Raw genomic sequence first — 23556 nt, 5'->3', positions numbered from 1 at the left:
AAAAGCCAATGCAATTCTGGGCTGCATCAATAGGAGTATAGCATCTAGATCAAGGGAAGTAATAGTGCCACCGTATTCTGCTCTGGTCAGACCTCACCTGGAGTACTGTGTCCAGTTCTGGGCACCACAGTTCAAGAAGGACACTGACAAACTGGAACATGTCCAGAGGAGGGCAACCAAAATGGTCAAAGGCCTGGAAATGATGCCTTATGAGGAACGGCTAAGGGAGCTGGGCATGTTTAGCCTGGAGAAGAGAAGGTTAAGGGGTGATATGATAGCCATGTTCAAATATATAAAAGGATGTCACATAGAGGAGGGAGAAAGGTTGTTTTCTGCTGCTCCAGAGAAGCGGACACGGAGCAATGGATCCAAACTACAAGAAAGAAGATTCCACCTAAACATTAGGAAGAACTTCCTGACAGTAAGAGCTGTTCGACAGTGGAATTTGCTGCCAAGGAGTGTGGTGGAGTCTCCTTCTTTGGAGGTCTTTAAGCAGAGTCTTGACAACCATATGTCAGGAGTGCTCTGATGGTGTTTCCTGCTTGGCAGGGGGTTGGACTCGATGGCCCTTGTGGTCTCTTCCAACTCTATGATTCTATGATTCAATGATTCTATGATTCTATGATCCTTATGTGCACCAAATTTGCACAAGAAGGCAGTACAGTGGTATTTCAGGTTACATACACTTCAGGTTACAGATGCTTCAGGTTACAGACTCCGCTAACCCAGAAATAGTACCTTGGGTTAAGAACTTTGCTTCAGGATGAGAACAGAAATCGTGCTCTGGCGGCGCGGGAGGCCCCATTAGCTAAAGTGGTGCTTCAGGTTAAGAACAGTTTCAGGTTAAGAACGGGCCTCCAGAACGAATTAAGTTCTTAACCCGAGGTACCACTGTATCAGCAGGGTCGGGGGGACTCTAATGGTTGCGGAAGTACATTTTAAAAAACCTAACGGTGGTAGAGGGGAAACCCCAAATAAAGCCCAATGGGGATGAGGGATGTTAAGTAGGCATTGATTTTCGTTCTGACCAGTGTTTGTCACATACAGTGCTGTTTCTGTTCTGCTGCAGTTCGGCTTCTGACAAAACCTACGGTATGCTTTATCCAACCTTCTTTGTCCCACAGTGCAAGAACTCTTGAGCTAGTGTAGTGGTGAGTTTAAATGTTGTGCAACATAGGAATCCAATTAAACAGTTGTGCTACTTGAAACTCTTTGTGCAGATTGGGCAATCTACAGTGGTACCTCGGGTTAAGTACTTAATTCATTCCGGAGGTCCGTACTTAACCTGAAACTGTACTTAACCTGAAGCACCACTTTAGCTAATGGGGCCTCCTGCTGCTGCCAAGCCACCGGAGCACGATTTCTGTTCTCATCCTGAAGCAAAGTTCTTAACCCAAGGTACTATTTCTGGGTTAGCGGAGACTGTAACCTGAACCGTATGTAACCTGAAGCGTATGTAACCCGAGGTACCACTGTACAGTGAATACCAGTCATATTTCCTGGATTGATTTCTGTTGCAGACATGGGACAAATAAGTGAACATCGCTGATTTCTGCTTCCATTTCCAACAGAATTCTCTGATATCTCAAATGAAGACACTAAAGAGATTTCAGGCCTCTAAAAAGTCAAAAGAAACATCCTGTTGTGTATTCACTGAAGTTTTAAACAAAAGGGCCCACCTCAAGAGTCACAAACTTGCCTGCAACAAGTGAGAGGGCCTGCATGTAGGACTGCCGCAAGCTATGCGCTAATAATTCATCCCTGAACAGAAATGCCAGGATAATAGGCAGAGGCTATTAAATAAGTTTCTCTCTTGTTAAGGCAGAGGAATGAGTGGGCTCATTACAACCATCACCGAGCAAGCAGCTGGTCAGATGGATGGGAGAGCGGCCAGAGAGCTCAGAGGGCAAGATCTATCACACCGAAAGCAGTCACATTGGCCTGGAGGAAGGAAGCACTTGATAAGATTGGGCTGGGGAGAGATAAAGAGATGGACAGAGACATACCCAGGGCAGCGATTAAAACAAAAGCACACACATTGCCAAAAGCACTCACAAAATGGGAGTCTTGGGACAGCCTTGCTAGCATTTGCATTGGGATTTTGCTATAGTTATCAGGCCATAGTCGCACCATTTAAAGCACAATTGTACCACTTAATCAGCCGTAGCTTCCCCCAAAGAATTATGGGAAGTGTACTTCGTTAAGGATGCTGAGAGTTTTTAGGAGAGCCTTATTCCCCCCACAGAGCTACACTTTGCAGAGTGGTTTAGCAGTCAATCTCTCTTCACAGAAAACTCTAGAAACTGTAGCTCTGTGGGGGGAATAGGGGCCTTAAAGTGGTATCACAGTGCGTTAAATGCAGTGCTTTTTTTAAACAGAAAAATAGGTGCCGGTATTCACCATGAAGTTGTTACAGTAAGTGCCACATTTTTTAACAACAAAAAAAGAGATGCCGGTACTGTGTACCCTTGAGTACCCCCGGGGGAAGCACTGTTTAAATTTATGGTGTCTACATACTCCATTAAAATGGACACAGGAAGCTGTCTTATTCTGAGTAGAAATCATTGGTCCATCTATTCTGTCTAGTAGATGCTGTCCTTATTACCCACTAGGGATGAGGAAGAGATCCAATTCCATTTGCATTTAAAGGGAAATCTACCTAATTCACATTTTCCAAAACAGTACTTGAAACAAAACACAGATGTGCGTCGAAATCGGCACTTCTCTGAATTTTGCAATGCGTTTCTCCAGCTATGCAGTTTACAAAAATGCATATACTAAGGCAGGGGTCAGCAACCTTTTTCAGTCGTGGGCTGTTCCACCATCCCTCAGACATTGTGATGGTGAAAAAAAAATATATGAACAAATTCCTATGCCCCACAAATAACCCAGAGATGCATTTTAAATAAAAGCACACATTCTACTCATGTAAAAACGCCAGGCAGGCCCCACAAATAACCCAGAGATGCATTTTAAATAAACGCATACATTCTACTCATGTAAAAACACACTGATTCCCAGACTATCTGCGGGCTGGATTTAGAAGGCGATTGGGCCAGATCCGGCATCCGGGCCTTAGGTTGCCTACCCCTGTACTAAGATAAGAAGCGCACAAAATTGCATATAGTCATGAAAGCAGCATACAATAATGCACCATAATAGAGGAAATTGCTTTTCAAAATGTATATATTAGGTAAAACTGCATACAAATGCACATATTAGAAGAAATCTGCACTAAAATGCAGGCGAATTTTCATGAAGACTTAAAAAAACAAATCACAAACTGAGGTAGAAAGGTGGAAAACAGAACTTAAGGAAGAAAGAAGAGCTGAGAGAAACTGAAACTGACATATTCCCCCAACCCTATACACCAGAACCTTTAACTCAAGGGTGGGGAACCTGAAGGTCTCCAGATGTTTCTGGACCACAGCAAACATCATTCTTGATGAACGACCATGCTGGCTGGGTCTGCTGGGAGTTGAAATCCAATGACATACCGGGGGGGGGGGGGGCGACAGATTCCCCACCTGTGCTTTAACTCGAAATGTCAGGGATCTAGTCTAGAACTTTCTGTACGCAAAGCATGTTGTTCTACTGAATTATGGCCCACTCTCCCAAAACAATCCACAGCTGCAGTCCTAACCACAAGCCCACCTTGAGAGAAATTTCTGAATGGGACCTGCAGCAAAAGTTTGCAGCATGGAGTGTTCATGTTCAAGATTCCAGCCACTCAATCCCACCCACCCCAATTGGCCCCAGTCAGTCAGTCTGACTGACGGTGGCCACCGATTCCTCATTAGGTTGTTTTGAGAGTCCCCGGTTTGGATTCTGCCCCCCCCAAAAAAACTTTTTGTACTTCGGTAAACTGTGGGGTTCTCCAAGCCATCCAATACCTGCTGGTTAAAGTTCCCTATGGCCCCACATAAGGGTCCTTGTCTGGATGGGGGCCAGCACATACAGTGTGTTAAAGCAACCCTCACACACTTAAAAAAAGAATAGCTGTAGAGCTAATGTAACATGTAGCTTGAGCCATAAATCAGAAAAATTAAAAGTTGGTGACAGGAGGGATAACAATTGCAGAAAGGATGAGGGGTATGCAAACGGTACAAGCTGTTTGAAGAGAAGAAAACAATCTTTTAATTCCTGAGTTGTTCTAATCTTTGAGATGACATCAAGAATGCAGGAAATTGCATATTTGCAATGAGATTGTGCTACCAGAAAAATGTAAATTTCGGGAAATACTTCTGTGGAACTGAACAGCAGAGAGATAAGGATGTACTTTCACCATCCAGCCTCCCTCCACCCCCGGCGATCAAGAAGCTTTTGGGATATTTCCATGCTGAAACAAATCCTATTTAAGCCAAAGCATTTACCACACATGGACCTTGCTCCCAGTCAGGAAATTATTATAGACACATGAGGCATAACCTGTTATGAACTTCTCTGAAGTCAAGGGAACTGTACCAGACCACAAGCAATTCCTAAATCACCAGGCTCTATTCCCATCAGCAGAATTTGTTTTTATGTTAAGATAATAAACTAATGCCAGAAACAGAAAAGCTGTTGTCCCAGTTCTGATGTATGAGTAGGTTGTAATTTAACTGCGAGTATGCAATATTTATTAACAATTTGTAATGTTTTTTCAAACATTTCTATCTATGTGAATGTTAGCAACTCTGGACTGGGCTGTTCTCATTATGCCATTTATGCCTCTTAAATATCTTACTTAAAAAAAATTATGGCATAGATAATATGCAAAACGTGTTAATGCGCAAATAAGAAGAAAGAAGAAAAGAAAACAAGCTAATCTCGAGCACAAAAAGAAACTCTCAAAGCCAGACAGCAATGAACCTACACAGATGAGCCAAATTAACTTTGAGCAGCTTGATCCATCTGTTTTATTCTTTCATCTGGGAAGGGAAATTTAATATGATATAATTTATCTACAACAGTACCCAGTTTGAGACTCATAAAACAATATAAAACAAAGAATCATGGGAGCTGTGCTTTTTAAGGGTGCTGAGAGTGTCTGCTGTTGTTTAGTCATTTAGTCGTGTCCGACTCTTCATGACCCCATGAACCAGAGCACGCCAGGCACTACTGTCTTCCACTGCCTCCCCCAGCTTGGTCAAACTCATGCTGGTAGCTTCGAGAACACTGTCCAACCATCTTGTCCTCTGTCGTCCCCTTCTCCTTGTGCCCTCCATCTTTCCCAACATCAGGGTCTTTTCCAGGGAGTCGAGTCTTCTCATGAGGTGGCCAAAGTATTGGAGCCTCAGCTTCACGATCTGTCCTTCCAGTGAGCACTCAGGGCTGATTTCCTTAAGAATGGATAGGTTTGATCTTCTTGCAGTCCATGGGACTCTCAAGAGTCTCCTCCAGCACCATAATTCAAAAGCATCAATTCTTCGGCGATCGGCCTTCTTTATGGTCCAGCTGAGAGTGTCTAGGAGGCCTCTATTCCCTGCACATTACTACAAATCAGGACCTGTCTGCCCATTAGGCTGGGTGAGGTGGCATCTCCCAAGGGATAGCATCCTGTTCCACAGCCCAGCTTTTCTGCTGGTCTCCCAGACTCTAAAGTCAGAGAGCAATGGGTGGCAAACCTCGGTGGAACACCTGCCCTCCTTCTGACTCAGGAGGAAATTTCTCCCACCCCACCCCACTCAGCAGAGTGTTGAGGCTTTGTTGATCTTCTATCCCATGAGCAACAGAATTGTAGAGTTGGAAGGGACCCTGAGGATCATCTAGTCCAACCCCCTGCAATGCAGGAATATGCAGCTGTCCCATATGGGGATCGAACTTGCATCCTTGGCGTTATCTGCGCCATGCTCTAACCAACTGAGCTATCCATGAATTGACGTTGCACTGGCATCTCCTTGAGCTGCTAAAATGTGTAGTAGATGCACATCCCTTTCTGTACACACCATTAAACAACCCTCTGTAACTACATACAGGTAACTACAGGTTGACTATGAGCAGGATTGGGTAGAGAAAACTCCATGTCTGCTTCGACAAATGCAAAAATGAGGACCGAATAGTATGAGCTCCTTTCTTTCCTTCACCCTTTTCAGCCAAATGCAGCAATTTTCTCACTTATCTGGTCCATTTTTCCACAATCAAAGCATCCCAGGTTTTAACAAGCCATCGCTGAATATCCAGAAAGGTGTAACCCTATCTCATTTCTCGGCCACAGCCAATTTGGCAGCTGGGATTAGATTTCTGGCTTTGTTGCTGGTGCTGCAGGCCAGTCGTAGTTTGAGGCCATTGCTCAGTGAGATCCAGCCTTCAAACTGGACATTGTTAATTGCAAAGAATGGCTTCCAGGAGGACAGTGACTTGGAGAAGACACTTTGCTGCAACACTGCCAGGAGAAAGTGTGAGTCACTTGGCCTTGAATCGACAGAGGAGGAGGAAGCCTGAGAGAGACAAGCAGCTTAAAGGCTAAGATCACAGAGTACCTGGCCTTTGTCCACACCAGGCTCCTTCAATTGCAAATTTATGGAAGCCATTTTGGGAGCCCAGGGCTCTCCCTTTCTCCCTCCACCCCACTGTTGCAGTGGTGTAGTGGGAAATTAGCAGAGGCTAGGGATGGGGGAGATATTTGATTCAGCTCACAATTAAAGGCAAAAATCACTTAATGCACACTTTCCAAAACAATACGTAAATCAAAGAACCGCTACCCTTTGAAATCTGCACGCCTATGAATTTTGCAACACACTTCTCCAGTCAAGCAGTGCATACAGGAATGCATATAATAGGGTAAACGGTAAATCATTTAAAATGCATCACAAATAAAATTATTTTACAAAAACTGCATACAGGCATACGTAGATTAAGGGGGAAAATATATAGTCAAATTTTCATGTGGGTGGTTTGTTAAAGGCAAACCGATGTGAAAATGTGGAAAACTGAATTAAAGACTGGAAAAATAACCAGCTGAGAGGAGAAGAAATTGACAGATTCATCTATCCATAGCAGAAGCTCATTGTAACCACCATGTCCCCAACCCCCCGCAAGAGTCGAAAAGCACAGCTGTGTTGAATTATTTTTCTCATGGATGGGGAACCTCAGGCCTGATTGGAAAAGGGAAGGGGGGAAATGCAGCCCCCCCAGGTCTCTTTAGCTAGCCCTCAGGACTCTCCGAGGCCACATCCACTCTCCCCAGGCCACTCTTCTCAGCAGCTCTGCTTTGCACCTTCCTTTAGTGTTTTTGCCTGGCTGGAATATGTCTTTCAACTTTGATAATTTTGCTTGCCTGGGTAGAGGATAGAGGTGGGGTATCAACATCATCAGCGAGCTCAATTTAACACATAACTTTATTTCATAAAGATGCATTTGTGCTAAGGAATGGTAAGCCCAGTTCCTACCTAACCCTAAGCCTCGGGGGGGGGGGGGACACTCAGAAATCCGTGCAACAACATTGGTTCATTCTCAGAGGCAAACCTCATATTTCTTGACTTTGTGGGCCCTATATATATTTTTTGCAGTGGAAGAATTCAATCGCAGGCTGTGGAATCAGTTGGGCAATTCCAGTTTTGGTACATGTGAGAAAAGAAATGAAGGCTTTGGGTGTCCTCTAGTGGTGTGAGATTTTAATGCAGGATTTGTTTCTGGACAAAGAACAGAGCGGAAGTTAGCAAAGAGAAGTTGGCTTGTGCCAACCTTGCCACTCTGACTGGCCAAGTTCATGACCCTCCCTTGCAAGGAGGGGCGGGTGGTGCCCCTGTCACCAACCTGTGGAACAGAAGGGAAAAGAGGCTTAGCATCCTTCCTCATCCGTCTCAGCAGCACCTTGTTTATGCTCCGGTAGTGACTGGAGCCTCAGTGAACCTGTGCCATCCAGCCCCCTCACCCCATAATCTTCTTGACCATGGTGCAAGCATCCTACCAGCAACCTTAGTGCTAGTGCACCTGAGCACTGCAGATAAGGAGGAGTAAGGCGTGGGCAGCGGCAGGGAAGGCGTTGCAAAGGAGGAGGAGGAGGCACCAAAAGTTGGCACTTTCAGTTTTGCCTCAGGTGGCAAAACATCCTGGGCCACCCCTGATCCACACCACACACTGAAAGCACATTCGACACGCATGGCTCCCCACCCCCCAAATAATTCTGATAACTGTAGTTTAACCCTTACAGAGCTACAATTCAAAGCACCCATAATTACAATACCTAGGATTCTTTGGGAATCTTACACAGGGCAGAACACTCCACACATTTTGATTTGAAACTAGTCTATAAATCCTTCTGAATGATCCTTTCTTCTTCTTCGTTAAGTGTGCATTCTGCACCTTATCTGCATAATATTAAATACAGTACAGAACAAACTCGTCTGCTAATTTTTATACACCCACCCACTTGCTTCAGTTGCCATCCTAAGTAAGGCTCTGTTATAGATCTAAGGCAGGGGGGACACTTCCTGGAGTGATGATGTTGATGATGATAACAACAAGAATGTTGCTAATTGAATATATTAATTAATCCCACTCTGCAATTACTCTTACCTGCCTTGATTGATTCCCCTCTGAAATCAATGTTGTTTCTCGTTCTAGTCCTTAAATAAAAGAGACATAATTGTGGTGTCAGCGGGTGCTCCATATCAATAACATCTGGGGTTATCTATATCTAATATGAATAGTCTTCAACTCTGCAGTTTAAAGCCCCGGTCTACAACTTCTATGTTAAATGAAGCTGACCTGGGTCCCATCTGTACTGTGCATTTAAAGCAGTTTCATACCACTTCAAATAGTCTGGTTTCCCTCAAAGAATCATGAGGGCCTTAAGCGTACTGAAAGTGGTTAGGAGACCACTATTCCCCTCATGGAACTACTATTCCCAGAGTTTCCTGGAGGGATTAACTACTAAACCACTCAGAGAATTGTAGCTCAGTGAGGGGAATAAGGTCTTCTAACCACTCTTACCACCCTTAAAAATGCAGTCCTCAAGATTCTTTGGGGAAAGCCATCACTGTTTAAACTGGTATGATGCTACTTTAAATGTATAGTGTAGATGGGGCCTTATACATTGGAAGCTGCCCACAGTGGCTGGGGCAACCCAGTCAGATGGGTATGGTATAAATAGTAAAATTATTATTATTATGAAATAGGACATCCCTATATTCATCAGAGAAATGTTGGGCGGTATGAACCGGGCGCCCTCCAGATATTTTGGACTACAGCTCCCTGGAGTAATGGCCCAAATCACATTAAGGACTCACCTATACAGCTGCAAATAAAATGTTTTAATTGTGTTTTAAGTGCCATATACAATGCGGCACTAGATAGCGATGATGAGCCTTATGGAAAATTCAATGTATTTTTTAAAACGCTTTTTTAAAAAAGCATTTTCAAAACGGATTTTATATGTGTGCGGATTCCACCTAAGTTAAAAGCAACATACAGTATAGAACCGTAGCAATCAGATGTAGCTAATAAGAAAGATCTAAAAACAAAAAACGGGAGCCAAGCTAACACCAGTCACAGCAACGGCCAGAGAGTCTGATGGCTGGATTATCACTGCAGCCTGTATTAAGCTGTATTTACAGGGCCGTAACCCAGGCAGCAAAGGAAACAGGAAGCAAGCCCCATCAGCTACAGAAGAGGATTATGAAGGGCATCCGGTAAAAGGCCAGGTTCTCGCCCCCTGCAGCGGGGGGGGGGGGGGAGAGTTTGAGGATGGCGGGAAGTGATGACTAAGAAGCTTTCAACAAGGAGGCCTTTCCCTTCTGACACTCAAAGCCATCTGTGCTTCTTGCAACAGGTCCACTTTCACATCCACAAAGTCAGACAAAGAGGAAACCTCTTGGGAAAACATAGGGGTGCAAAAGGCATCTGCAAAGCTATAATCATCATCATCATCATCAGTGCTTTTTTCTAAAAAATGTACTCTCATTTTGACTCAATAAAATCACCATTTTATAGTTAAATCGGGAAAAATTATTACAGTAAATGGATAAAAGTACAAAGATTCACAAAATGTTTAGGGGTATGCGTACCCTTCATACCCACAGAAATAAAGCACAGATTATAATAAATTTATTTATAGCCCTCCTTTTTCCTTGACAGGGACTCAAGGCGGCTTACAGATAAAATAAGAACAGCTCTCTTTGTATATAAATGCAACAGCAAATTGGCAGGAGGGCTGAAGTTTTGGATTACCATTAACAAAAAAAAAAAAACCTAATCCCAAGCACATTCTTCGAATTCTTCTTTTCTTTCTTTCAAAAATTCATTTAGACATGAATCTCCAATGTTCTCAGTAATAGATGCTATTTAGCTGTAGGAGAGATAAGTGTGAACACAATGAGAGGGAAGGGGGAAAAAGGCCAGGATTTAAAGTATGGTGTAGGGCCAAGGCAGTCTAATGCACAGGGCCATATGCAGCCCTCAAGGCCTTTTTGGTGGCCCCCAGCAACGTGGGATGTTCCCCCAGCTCTCTCACTTCCTTCCCAAAGCCAGGTAAGCAAGGTGCTGGGCTTTGAGAAGGAGTCCCACTTGATATGAAAAATAGAACTGCCCTGCTGGAGGGCCACATTCACACCACTCATTTAAGGCACTAGAATAGCACTTCATACTGTCATAGCTCCCTCAACAAAGAATCCTGGGAGCTGTAGTTTGTTAAGGGTGCTGAGAGCTGTGAGGAGACCCCTTTTCCCCTCACAGAGCTTCAATTCTCAGAGTGGTTTAACAGTCAATCTCTCTTCACAGGGAACTCTGGGAATCGTAGCTCTGGGAGGGGAACAGGCATCACCTAACCACTCTTGACACCCCTTAACAACCTACAGCTCCCACAATTCTTTGGGGGAAGCTATTATTCTTTAAAGTGATGCTGAAGGCTCCACAGAGCTGAAGAACGTTAGGTTTATGTGATAAAATAGACGCCTTACACAAGACTTGATGTACCTTTACTTGTCAGTTTGGCAACGGTTGAACAACAAGTGTTATTCATATATATTTATTAATGAATGCAGCGTGTTTCGCGCCCCTGAGCCCAAGAGAGGGTTTAGTCCTTTTCCTTGCTAAACTCTTTCATAGCAGTACATAAGTTATTAATTAGGGTTGCCATACATCCGGAATTTCCCAGACATAGTCGGCATAGTGTCCGGGTGGAAATCATTTAAACGTCCGGTAAACTCTGAATGGTTGGCAACCCATGTCATCAGTGTCATTTTTGGCGTTTCCCCTTAAAAATAGCTCAAAATCTTCAATTATTTTTATTTTGAGATTTTGAACAACAACAAAAAAGCTGTTCAGTCTGGATTTTTACTTTTTGAAATATGGCAACCCTATATTAATACATAGCTTGCCTGCCCTCACAAACTTCTCTAGCCAGCTTCTGCTTGAAGTCAAAACACTCCCTCATTCTCAAAGAATCAACTAAACAGAATAACCAGCCAACTGCAAACTGCTACCTCCTTTCCAGGATGCCATTTATTCTTTGTGAAATACATTTGCAATGCAAAGACAATACAAATACTAACCAAGAACACTCCCCAAGCAACACCCTCTGGAAACATCCATGCCCCTCTCCATCCAGCCGAGCAAGGGGCATTTTCAGAGTTTAAGGATGCATCTCAGCCAGGCCAAAATGCTCAAGGAATGGGTAAATAAGTGAGGGGAGAGGCCTGGGGAAAGGGTGTGTGGCCTGAGGCAATAGAGAGGACTGGACAGATGTATTTGGCTCCCAGTCCTGGGGTTCCCCAACCTTAGGGTAGGCAAGAGCTTGGAAGAAAAGTCTCAGAAGGCTTCTGCCAGATTTGAACAACCTGTCTGTGCTGCAGCATCCTCAGGGGAACACTGTGGCACCATGCGCAGTGGGTTCTGGGAGAAACAGAACTGTTCTGGGGCCCAATGGAATCAACTCCACTCCCCATTCCCCATGCATACAGGCTACAGGACTGCCATCTCCAAAAAGAAAGTCCATGTGGCAAATGCATTGCAACTTTATTCATATGCTTAGCATGCTCCACAGTTGCATTAATTCATTAGCAGCCATGTGCTACCTCTTAAAAGGCCTTTTCTGCATATATAATGGTGTGAAAGATTTAGAACCTTCACGTGAAAAGGGTTTTGGTGCTGCCCTGTAAATCCATGTCTAATCCACTTTATCCTAACCTACTTCTTGAATCAGACCAAGACCAGTTATGGGAAATATAAATCTATGAACTTGGCCACTGTTAGTGTACTGTGCACAGTTCCAGCCATTACATCTCAAAAGGGATATTCTACAGCTCGAAAAGATTCAGAAAGGGGCAAATAAAATGTGACTGAGAAACGGCTTCTGTAAATCCGGGACACTTGGAGAGGCTGCTCTTTGCATGAAGGATAGGGAGCAAAACATTTTATTTAGAACAAACTCAAAATGTTAAGCACAAGAAAAGCCCACTAGAAATCCACGTCCTCAAATCAGCTGTCTCGGGGCCTGGTCTTTATAAAGCTCTTTTTTTTCCTTTTTGGATGACCTGGAACTGCTCTAGACCCTGGTTAACTGGAAAAAAAACAAACATGGCCTGGATTCCCCAACATTACATGGAATTGTTTGAGTCAATGATCTGATTGTTAGAAAACAGCAGGGGCAGCTTTTAAAAGACTGCTGTTCTAAAAACTAACACACTGTGTCATCTATCATCTATCATCTATCTATCTATCATCTATCTATCTATCATAGACCCAAAGGTAGCCAAAATTGCACCATCAATGCAAAAATGGAAGTTATAAGCAGGCTTCCTTCTGCAACATTTTGGGCTCCTTCCGGTGACTTATTTATTGAACATTCATCTCAGTTTGGTTGCACAATACTTCATACAACCAAGGACGAACATTCAATAAATAGGTCTTTACTAAGCTTATATTTGTGGGGAAATTATACATTGTATAATTTCCCCACAAATATAATATACTATACAACAAATATAATATAATATACAACAACAGGCTGATGGGAGTTGGAGTCCAACAACGTGCAGTCGGCCCTGGGTTCTCCACCCTAGTTCTGTGTGCTTGCCTGCTTATGACATCAACATTTCTTATGTGCTTTTCTAATTACAGACCCAAAATTGTTTGAAATCAATCTGTTCAAAACTGGCTAATGCGTATGCAGAAGTAAGTGGACACCTCCAGGATTATCTTTGGAATGGAGAGGGGGAAATGTGCAGCCAGTTGCGCAGACACAACAATCTATTCTTTAAGATTGCAAATGGCCATTATTACATTAGGTTAATCTGACTGGGAAAGTACATCTCCTAGACTCCCATGTTCTTTGTAATGCAGAAATATTTTTTTGCTTTTAGCAGGGAGCTGCCAACACCTAAACGGGACAGTCTCATGCAATGGATACTGCTATTTCCATCCACTCTGAGAGCTAACAGCTTGCAATTCTCTTGCTGGGACAGGAATGGCAGATCAAATGCCTAAAATGAGAATAAAATGGATCAGATTGGGGATAATATGACCAACATAGGCCATTTTAAACTATGAACATTACAAAAGCCAAGATGGTCATTGTTATAAAGTGGAGAGTTAGGTTTCACTGGGACTACTCTAGAGTAAGTGATCTTTTTAAGGATCTGAGCCCTCCAGTTCCAGTCACGATGCTCAAACTGTAGATGGCTACCTGAGGAATAAGCCTTAGACCAGTGGATGCTAGTGTTGAGTCCAGGGTAATGACCTTCCTTTGGTACCCACAAAGCCTCTGAGCCCCTCTCACTGCCCCCAAGTTCATAAGGGGATGAAGGTGCTCTTTTTTTTTTTGGAGTGGAAATTAATAAGGTATATTAGGGAAAGGGGGTTGTGGAGCTCAGTGTCTTTAACAAAGCAAATAAGTAAGAAATGTTGGCATTGGCCACACACACTTTGGCCTAAGGGGTTAGCCATGGGTCAGTGTAGCCCTTCGCCTGGGAAGGATGAGTCAACCCTGCTCATGGGGTGTTAATTAGCAAGAGCTCACTGTTATCCCCACATCATGAGAGCATGTGGAACTACTGCACACCTGATACTCCCCGACAGCTTTCAAAACTCTCGTTCTAGGTGCATTGTGTGACAGGGAATTTCATAAACGTGAGCAGTTTCTGAGCTATGGGTGCAGTACTGCACTTAAGATTTCAGATTAAAATTGCCAATGTTACCCAGAGATAAATGGCAACCAAGTTCAATGGGGCTTCCTCCCAAGTAAAACATTCATGGATTGGGAGATCTGACAAAAATTATCTTCTTTTGTTTTAAACCCAACATGTTTTGTTCATGTTTTCGTTGCCTTGTTTAATGTACTTTTAATGTATGACGTGCTTTTAATTTGAAATATACTAGCCAGTTAGTTATGATGGTTTAAGTAGTGCATGTTAAAGTGTTATCTACCTTAGACTCTCACAGTGATGCTTAAAACCAAAACAAATTTTGGAGTGGAATAACTGAGGGACCCTTAAGTCTTAGGTTTGCGAAATGGACACTCAAGGCGGGTGTCTCTGCCATCAGTTGTACAGTGGTATCTCGGGTTAAGTACTTAGTTAAGTACTTAATTTGTTCTGGAGATCTGTTCTTAACCTGAAGCACCACTTTAGCTAATGGGGCCTCCTGCTGCTGCTGCGCTGCTGCTGTGAGATTTCTGTTCTCATCCTGAAGCAAAGTTCTTATCCCGAGGTAATATTTCTGGGTTAACGGAGTCTGTAACCTGAAGTGTATGTAACCTGAAGCGTATGTAACCTGAGGTACCACTGTATAGGCCTTTAATATGTGTTAATTGTGGTGCCGAAAATATATATTTATATGGAGGAAAGGGGGTGTAGAGAGAATCCAGGGCTTGTCTGCAGAGTGAAAGGAATAGAGGACCTTTTTCTGCCTCCCCACTTCGAACCACTCTCTGAAGACTGCAGAAGGGACCCTCATAGGAATATTAGGGGGGCAGGCAGGGGAAGCATTGCTTTGTTTTTTAAGTCTTCAGATGAGGCCTAGACCATGTGAAAAATGAACATAAGATTTCAGCTGCAGTTCATTCATTTTCAGCTTTGTATTCGTGTTATAAAAAAGTGCACCTAGACATTCCGTTGCTGCGCCCATAACCCAGGTTTAAGGTGCCATTCAGCTCCTAGCTTTCACATCTCAGTTTCTAACACTGCTCCCCTACAAACGATGATGGCTGATAAGAAGCTTGTCCCCCATTTTGATTTTCGTTCCAGGGCCCACTTGTTATTACTCTTGTCTTTTTGCTATGCAATTTGCCTAGCGGCTAATTATTCCATGGACCTTCATTTCAAAATGAAATGGCATCAGGAAGACTTTGACGTATAAAACAAATGGACTGGCTATATGGCTCAAATAAACACAATTAAAATTCACAGCAGTGACCCGAGGAGGAATTATTGCTGGTTGGAGTGCAGAAAGAAGAAATGCCATGGTACACCTGTGAAATATACTCAGAGTCGCAAAGTGATTCCATGCTCTTTATTCAGCTCATAGTGGTGAGGAGGAAAGAATGAAAGTCCCCTCAAGGTATCTGCTTTATATACATTATTTACACAATGGGCTGCACATGATTGGCTAATTCTGGAATTCTACTGTAAGCCAATGTGGATTCACTTCTATCTGGAGCATGATTGGGTGGTTCCTGCCAACCAATCATACTGCTGCATTGTTCTAGGACCAATCAGACTGCTGCATTCTGAATCTTATTGTTCTAAGACCAATCAGACTGCTGCCTTTTGGATCCTATTGTTCTAGGACCAATCAGACTGCTGCAGTTTGGATCCTATTCAACTCAGTACATAACAACCTGCATCAGCACAACTGGATGCCTTCATCTGTCCCAACTGCAACAAAACATATCTTACTCATATTGTTCTCTACAGCCACAGCAGGTGCTATAACACTCCAACAGTTTGACTTCACCTCTGAAGGCACACTCTTCCATTGTCTTGTGAGACAGATGGATGCCAGCCTTCCTAGTTGCAGAGTGGTGGGAGGTCTCAGCCTTTCATAATCCTGCACTGTAGGCCACTGGAACGACACCCACCTCAACCCAGAAAGTCAGCTTGATGCGAAATTTAGTGCATTGTCTTTGGATGCAAGAGACTGGCATTTGTCTCCTTGGTTAGCCACAAAACTCACACGATCATGACAAATCTTAAGCGAAAGCCACCAGCCCTCTCCAGCTTTTTGGCAGCCGAAATGTCCTTGCCTCATGCAGCAAGTGTGTGTGTGTGTTTCTCAGTTCTTTTGTCAAAATGTGATGTCATACACCCAGAAGACTCCACTTCGTCTGAGATACCAATCCAAAATCGCTGTGGGATTGTGCAGAGGCTGTATGGAATTTCCTGCAGGATCACGCTGAGCAACTAATTCTTAACGCAGACTGTACGTTGAATGGGGTCAGTGGAGGCTGGTTGATCAGGGAGAATGGGGCACTGCCCCACCAACATTGGCCGGCCCTCAGTAAGCTCCCACCTGCCTGTCTTCTTACTTACAACCAGCCAGGGGAGAGCACTGCCTGCCAGATTGCTCCTCCTTACTTTTAATGTTAGATGGGACACGGGTGGTGATGTGGTCTAAACCACAGAGCCTAGGGCTTGCTGATCAGAAGGCCAGCGGTTCGAATCCCCACGACGGGGTGAGCTCCCGTTGCTTGGTCCCTGCTCCGGCCAACCTAGCAGTTCAAAAGCACGTCAAAGTAAAAGTAGATAAATAGGTACCGCTCTGGTGGGAAGGTAAACGGCGTTTCCGTGTGCTGCTCTGGTTTGCCAGAAGCGGCTTAGTCATGCTGGCCACCCCAGAGTCATCTGCGACTGGACCTAACGGTCACAGGTACCTTTACCTTTACCTTTTACTCTTAATGTTGCCCCTTGTAGAACTCTGCAGAGAGGAAGATGGGGCAAAAACTAGAATGAGTTGGCTCTGTTTGTCATTGGCTCAGATGCCACTTTCTTCTGACCTCTGCCTTCTGTCCCACAAAGTCCCCATGGGCACCAGCCACCACCAAAAAGGGTGGCCAGATGGGAAAAAAGGATAGTAGTGGGAAAGACCTGTGACACAATTGCTGCGAGAAAAGCTACAAGTGCTGACATTTTCTCTTCTACTCATCCATCATATGTGCAGGAACCCTGTCCTCATTTTTTTCACCCAGCCACCCTAAATTTTGAATGGAGGGAAGGCTGAAAGGCTGACCATTTTAGCTCTGCTGCCAACTCAGGTGACCCAATTAAAGTTTAAAGGGCTCATTAACCCCTTCCTCCCCAGCATGAATAGCTACAGAGTCAGGTTGGATAGCCTCTATGTATAGGTAAAGGTAAAGGATCCTTGGACGTTTAAGTTCATTCAAAGGCATCTATGGGGTTGCGGCGCTCAGCTCGCTTTCAGGCTGAGGGAGCTGGCATTTTTCCGCAGACAGCTTTCTGGGTCATGTGGCCAGCATGACTAAACCACTTCTGGTGCGATGGGACACTATGACAGAGGCCAGAGCACACGGAAACGCCATTTACCTTCCCGCCACAGTGGTATTTAGTTGCTTGCACTGGTGTGCTTTCAAATCGCTAGGTTGGCAGGAGCTGGGACAGAGAAATGGAGCTCACCCCGTTGTGTGGCTCTGGACTGCCAACCTTCTAATCTGCAAGCCCAAGAGTTTCAGTGGTTTAGACCACAGCGCCACCCACGTCCCCGTCGCCTCTATGTACGCACTTGTTGACATTCTTAGGGAATAAGTTAATGAGGCCACATCCATGCAGTATATTCAAAATACATTTAAAGCGCATAGCTTTCCCCAAAGGACCCCGGAAACTGTAGTGTGTCCCTCACAGATCTACAATCCCCAGTGCCCTTAACAAACTACAGTTCCCTGGAGTCCTTGGGAGAAGTCGTGTACCTTAAATGTATAGTGTGGATGTGAAGTATGACAGAACACATTTTGGGGATAATTTAAATAGGGGGGGAAAGACATCTCAGTAGAGTGAGGAGGACTATGACCAGGTGAACTGTGTATACACTTAGTCTGCTGTCCAGACGCTAACTGGGGACAGGCAACTTCAAGGCCCCTTTCCCCTTCTCAGGGTTCTTCTTCTTTAAACCAGACTTGGATCATAAAACTCTTCAAACAGAGGTCTCCTTAAATGACTTGTCTGCAAAGTCAGTACCACACCAATTAATGCAAAACCACCACCCCCATGCACATGTTTAAGGCAACTGAACATATTCTAATACGATGAAAAATCGTTGTCGTGAAATCTTTTCTTGTGCAAGTTAAACACACTCGCACACATGGGAAAAACTTTCCCATATTACAGCTAGTTCCCCATTCCACAACGTGAGAGCTTGTAGCATGAACATCTGATTTCAATCACTTTCTTTTTTACATCCCTAATTAAACCCACTGAAAGTGGTGGCCGAGACGTGGAAGTGGTTCCTGCCTGACACTCAGCCACCACTTTCAGCCTTAAGCCCAACTTGGAAATGCAGGGAATTGAATTTAGGAACGTCTCTGCGTGCACAGCAGATGCTTTACCATTGAGACCTTGTGCCAAGTTGGAGGGGGAAGAGAGATGACACAAGGCCCACACCCTTTAAAAGTTTCAACAAGCACACTTCCTCTGGAAGCTGCATTGCTTAAGCAAAAATAAGTTTGCAGTTTATTTTAAGAGCCTGCAGCATGCGAAGTGCCATTTAGAGAAGCCTCTCGGACCATTGCAGGTTCTGCAAACTGTGCAGCTTTGTGCTGCACTTTGACCTGCAGGATATCAGGAGCCACCTTCCAAACACTGCCAGCCTAATAATGTTCAGTAGCCACTAAAGAGGGTTGCCATGGCTGTGCTAGCTGGGGCAACAAAAACTGAGACAAAAAAACTCTGCCCGTTCAGTTCTCCCTCAATGCTGTAGATCCACATTTGGAAAAGATGTGCTGTTTTTTAGAGCTGGTGGAGTGGACCTTAATGGCTACTAGCAGACTCACACTTAGGATTGATCATAAATTCTAAGAAACCCCTCCAAATCAGTGCTGTTATGAAAACAGTAGTTAAGACCTATGCAGATCTGAAAGGTTCACTCCGCCATTTTGATATCAAAATGATGTCCAGCGGTATGGAAACAGGCAGAAGGCTGTACCTTGATCTCAAGAACCATGCAGAATTTGATTTTGCTGTCTTAAGAGCATACAGAACTGACAAACAAACAATATCCCAAACAATATACAGTGGTACCTCGGGTTACATACGCTTCAGGTTACAGACTCCGCTAACCCAGAAATAGTACCTTGGGTTAAGAACTTTGCTTCAGGATGAGAACAGAAATTGTGCTCCAGCGGCGCAGCAGCAGCAGGAGGCCCCATTAGCTAAAGTGGTGCTTCAGGTTAATAACAGTTTCAGGTTAAGAACGGACCTCCGGAACGAATTAAGTACTTAGAATCATAGAATCATAGAATCATAGAATCATAGAGTTGGAAGAGACCACAAGGGCCATCGAGTCCAACCCCCTGCCAAGCAGGAAACACCATCAGAGCACTCCTGACATATGGTTGTCAAGCCTCTGCTTACTTAACCCGAGGTACCACTGTAGTAGAAGCGTGTGAGCTGGGAAGTCTCCGATTCAAATCTCACCACAGCCAGAAGCTCATCCTGGTCTGGCATTAGCAACCCTGCTCCCCAGGCAGGTCCCACTGCCACTGATCTCTGCCCTGGGTGACATGCTCCTATAAGCCACTATTTTAAATTCCCCCCAGTGTCCCAGAGCACTCTACATCACATTGCTTTCTGGCCATGTGGATATTTAAAATGGCAGCCGCAACAGTTGGTTGGAGAATTGCTGTCATCATCAGGTAAGGCCCAGGATTGTTATGGAAGTGTCCTCCAGAGCGCATCATGCTGAGAGGCATGGAAGTGGCCCTGCCTTTTTCTTTCAGCCTCAGTTCCCAATGTGGGGGTAATAATAACCAGTCAAGGCTGGTCCATTATACCAAGTGGGGTGTTGAATTACTGCCCTCAGCTGTCCCCCTGTCCGGATTTTTAGTCTCAGTTTTGCTCCTTGTAGAACTCATCAGGGAGTAGGTCAGAGAGAAAAGTTAGCTCTGCCTGTCAGTGGTTTTGGCTGCACCTACTGTTGGACTCCCTCCTTCAACTCTTCTTGTCCCAGTGGCCAGCAGCCACCACTGATATTTGCACTATTTAGAATCAGATGGCTATCAGTTCTTCACATATACAGTGAATGTGTATCTGTTTGTTTGAGAGAGAGTTAGACTGATAGAAGTTGCAAGCCCAGCCTCCAAAGTACTCCGATTCTCTGTATCCTATGTACATTCCCCACGCAAGCTATATGTGAGTCAGCTTCCCCCAGCCCCCTTTCTTCTTAGCCCTTGGTTTTGACTGCTACATATGCATGACCAAAAAGAGGAAATGCTTCTCCAAATAAATAAGGCAAAATAGGGCAAAGATTTGCATAAAATGCACACACAAATTATTACTACACCTTAAATAGAAATATGACGCATCTCACCAAAGAGGGGATGACTGTAGCCAGGAAATCTATGTGCCCGATCAAGTCCGCTTGGCTGTACTGGCTAACAGGTATGGAATTCCAAGCAATATCGAGAGAGCTGTAGGTTCCTCATCCCTGGTGTAAAGATGAAGAACCGTAAGAACAGGGGCTTTGAAGCTGCCCGTACAACAGTTAACATTTGGACAGAAGGTCTACCAAGATCATGTACATGAAGCATTTTGAACCCTTAGAAATGTGCCATACCTGGTGGTGCTGCTAGATCCTATACTGATAATTGGTGAATTATACAACACTTTCTGTGAAGAAGGAACCTCTTATATGTTGTCCTGCCAGTTCATGACAAAGACCAGGGTTCAAATCCCCACTCAGCTACAAAGCTCACTGGGTGACCTTGGACCACTCGCTGCCTCTCAGCCTGCCCTAGGGTTCTTGTGAGGATAAAATGGAGAGAGGGAGAACTGTGTATGCCACTTTTTGAGCTCTTTGGAGAAAAGGGGGTGGCAATAAATGTAAAAATTATGTACTGTCAAGAGAACTACTACCTCCCACAATCTCAATCTGGGTTTGACTTTTTTTTAGTCGTTATCATTAATGATCCTATAATATTTTATTTGATAATACATTATTGAGATATGTTGGATAAAAGTGTCAGTAAAACAGTATTGTAATTGTATAAGGTTTGTTCAATGTTTCTCTTCAAGGTTTTTTTTATGATGAATGTTGCCAAAATTAACTTTAAAATAAAAATATATTTTATCTATCTATCTGTGAGATATATATAGATATATATGTGCCAGATAAATGCTAAATTATCACCACCATATTTCTTTTTCCAGCAGAAGGGTTTCATCCCATTTGAAAGTGCAGCTCCTTCATAAATATATTCAGATTGGCCTTTCTGGTTGAGTTGCCTCCCAAAGTCAAAAGATTCTGCTTCGGATCTAAGAGTCATGGAGATCACAATGCTGATCCAATGTAGCTGGTGCATCTATAATTAGGTATGGAAAGAGGGTTCTGCTGGACTGAGAATAATGAAATCAGAGTAATGATTTATACATACATATTGGCTTAATCTTGTTTAGCGAGGTTAACCGCATTTTATAGTCTCCAGGATTAGCTCCCATAAGCGTAAACACAGATGATGGTTTGAGACAATCTCAGCTATCACAGTTGTTTATAGTTTACCTGTTTGTGTTTCCACAGCTTACTCCGCATGTTTGGAAAGTCTATTTGCAAGTGGGGTGCTGCCCCTCTTCCCCCAGGCAGCCCCCACCTCCCTACCTTCTCACTTACAACCAGTCCATGGGTGTCTCTGCCCGACAGCTTCATCCTCCTGAATTCTCAGTGTTGCCCTTATAGAATTCAGCAGCGAGGAGCATGGAGACAATAATAATGATATTATAATAATTTATTATTTATACCCCGCCCATCTGGCTGGGTTTCCCCAGCCACTCTGGGTGGCTCCCAACAAAATATTAAAAATACAATAAAACATCAGACATTAAAAATTTCCTCAACAGGGCTGCCTTCAGATGACTTCTAAAAGTCAGATACAGTGGTACCTCAGGTTACAAACACCTCGGGTTACAAACCCTTCGGGTTACAGACTCCACTAACTGGGGAGTAGTACCTCAGGTTAAGAACTTTACCTCAGGATGAGAACAGAAATTGTGCACAGGCGGCAGTGGGAGGCCCCATTAGCTTAAGTGGTACCTCAGGTTACGAATTAAGTTCGTAACCAGAGATACCACTGTAGTTGCTTATTTCCTTGACATCTGATGGGAAGGCATTCCACAGGGCGGGCGCCACTACCAAGAAGGCCCTCTGCCTGGTTCCCTGTAACCTCACTTCTCTCAGGGAGGGAACCGCCAGAAGGCTGGACCTCAGTGTCCTGCTTGAACGATGGGGGTGGAGACGCTCCTTCAGGTATACTGGGCCAAGGCTGTTGAGGGCTTTAAAGGTGGGCACCAACACTTTGAATCGTGCTCGGAAATGTACTGGGAGCCAACGTAGGTGTTATGTGCTCTTGGCAGCCATTCCCAGTCACCACTAGACTTAGTTGACTGTGCCTGTCCTTGGCTCTGGATCCACCTACTTTTGGGCTCCACTAGCAGTCCCAAGGGCCACAGCCCCCATTGGTTAGGGTCTAGTAACATCTGGAGTCTCCCCATTCCTACCTTACCCACTTTCTTCACATCATCCATAATTTTATATGCACCTCTATCATGCCTAAGGGATGCGGGTGGAGCTGTGGGTTAAACCACAGAGCCTAGGACTTGCCGATCAGAAGGTCGGCGGTTCGAATCCCCGCGATGGGGTGAGCTCCCGTTGCTCGGTCCCTGCTCCTGCCAACCTAGCAGTTCAAAGTGCAAGTAGATAAATAGGTACCGCTCCAGCGGGAAGGTAAACGGCGTTTCCGTGCACTGCTCTGGTTCGCCAGAAGTGGCTTAGTCATTCTGGCCACATGATCCAGAAGCTGTACGCCGGCTCCCTCGGCCAATAAAGCGAGATGAGCGCCGCAACCCCAGAGTCGGCCACGACTGGACCTAATGGTCAGGGTCCCTTTACCTTTACCTATCATGCCAACCCTGTCCTGAAGTCTGAAAACTGGAGATCTAGAGCGATTGGTCCCAAAAGCGAGAGTTTCATTTGACATTACAAGCTTCCCCCATACTTGCTGACATATGGCTCTTCAGGGCAGGGGTGTTATTATATTTCACTGGGAGCGTGACTTTTCTGTTTCCCATCCTCATCTCTATATTGGATACAGGACTGTCCTTCTCTCGGTGAGAAATGTTACATCTCCTGTCCTCCTTCAGCATCACTTTGGCCAGCCACAGACTTGTTCATTCAAGGGCTAAATTGGCTCTCTCCGTTACACTTGCACAACTCCATGGAGTTCTGAGGTTGGCTTTACATCAACGCCCTTGGCATTTCCTCTCAGCTTTTCAGTATTTTATTTACGTCTCGAATTTATATCCCGCCCTTCCTCCGCAAGGAGCCCAGGGTGGCAAATAGATCACCATTTAAAAGAAAAAACAAACGAAACAAGCATTATAAAAAACAATTAAAAATTTCTAAAATCAGTTGCAGTTTAAA

At 44.3% G+C, this 23556-nt stretch overlaps 1 long non-coding RNA gene across 1 annotated transcript; it reads right to left on the bottom strand.

The window, feature by feature from the left end:
* Window positions 1-6836: 6836 nt before the first annotated feature.
* LOC310749785 lies at window positions 6837-21832 on the bottom strand. The gene is made up of 4 exons (XR_014541781.1): window positions 21274-21832; window positions 20455-20571; window positions 8500-8549; window positions 6837-7737 (listed from the first exon to the last, which is right to left on the bottom strand). It is a non-coding gene; the product is annotated as an uncharacterized lncRNA (long non-coding RNA).
* Window positions 21833-23556: the final 1724 nt, after the last annotated feature.

This window comes from Podarcis filfolensis (assembly GCF_964270895.1).
Source record: "Podarcis filfolensis genome assembly, chromosome: 14".
Lineage (NCBI taxonomy): Eukaryota > Metazoa > Chordata > Lepidosauria > Squamata > Lacertidae > Podarcis > Podarcis filfolensis.
The sequence above is the reverse complement of the archived record's forward strand: the minus strand, read 5'-3'. Positions and strand labels throughout refer to the sequence as shown.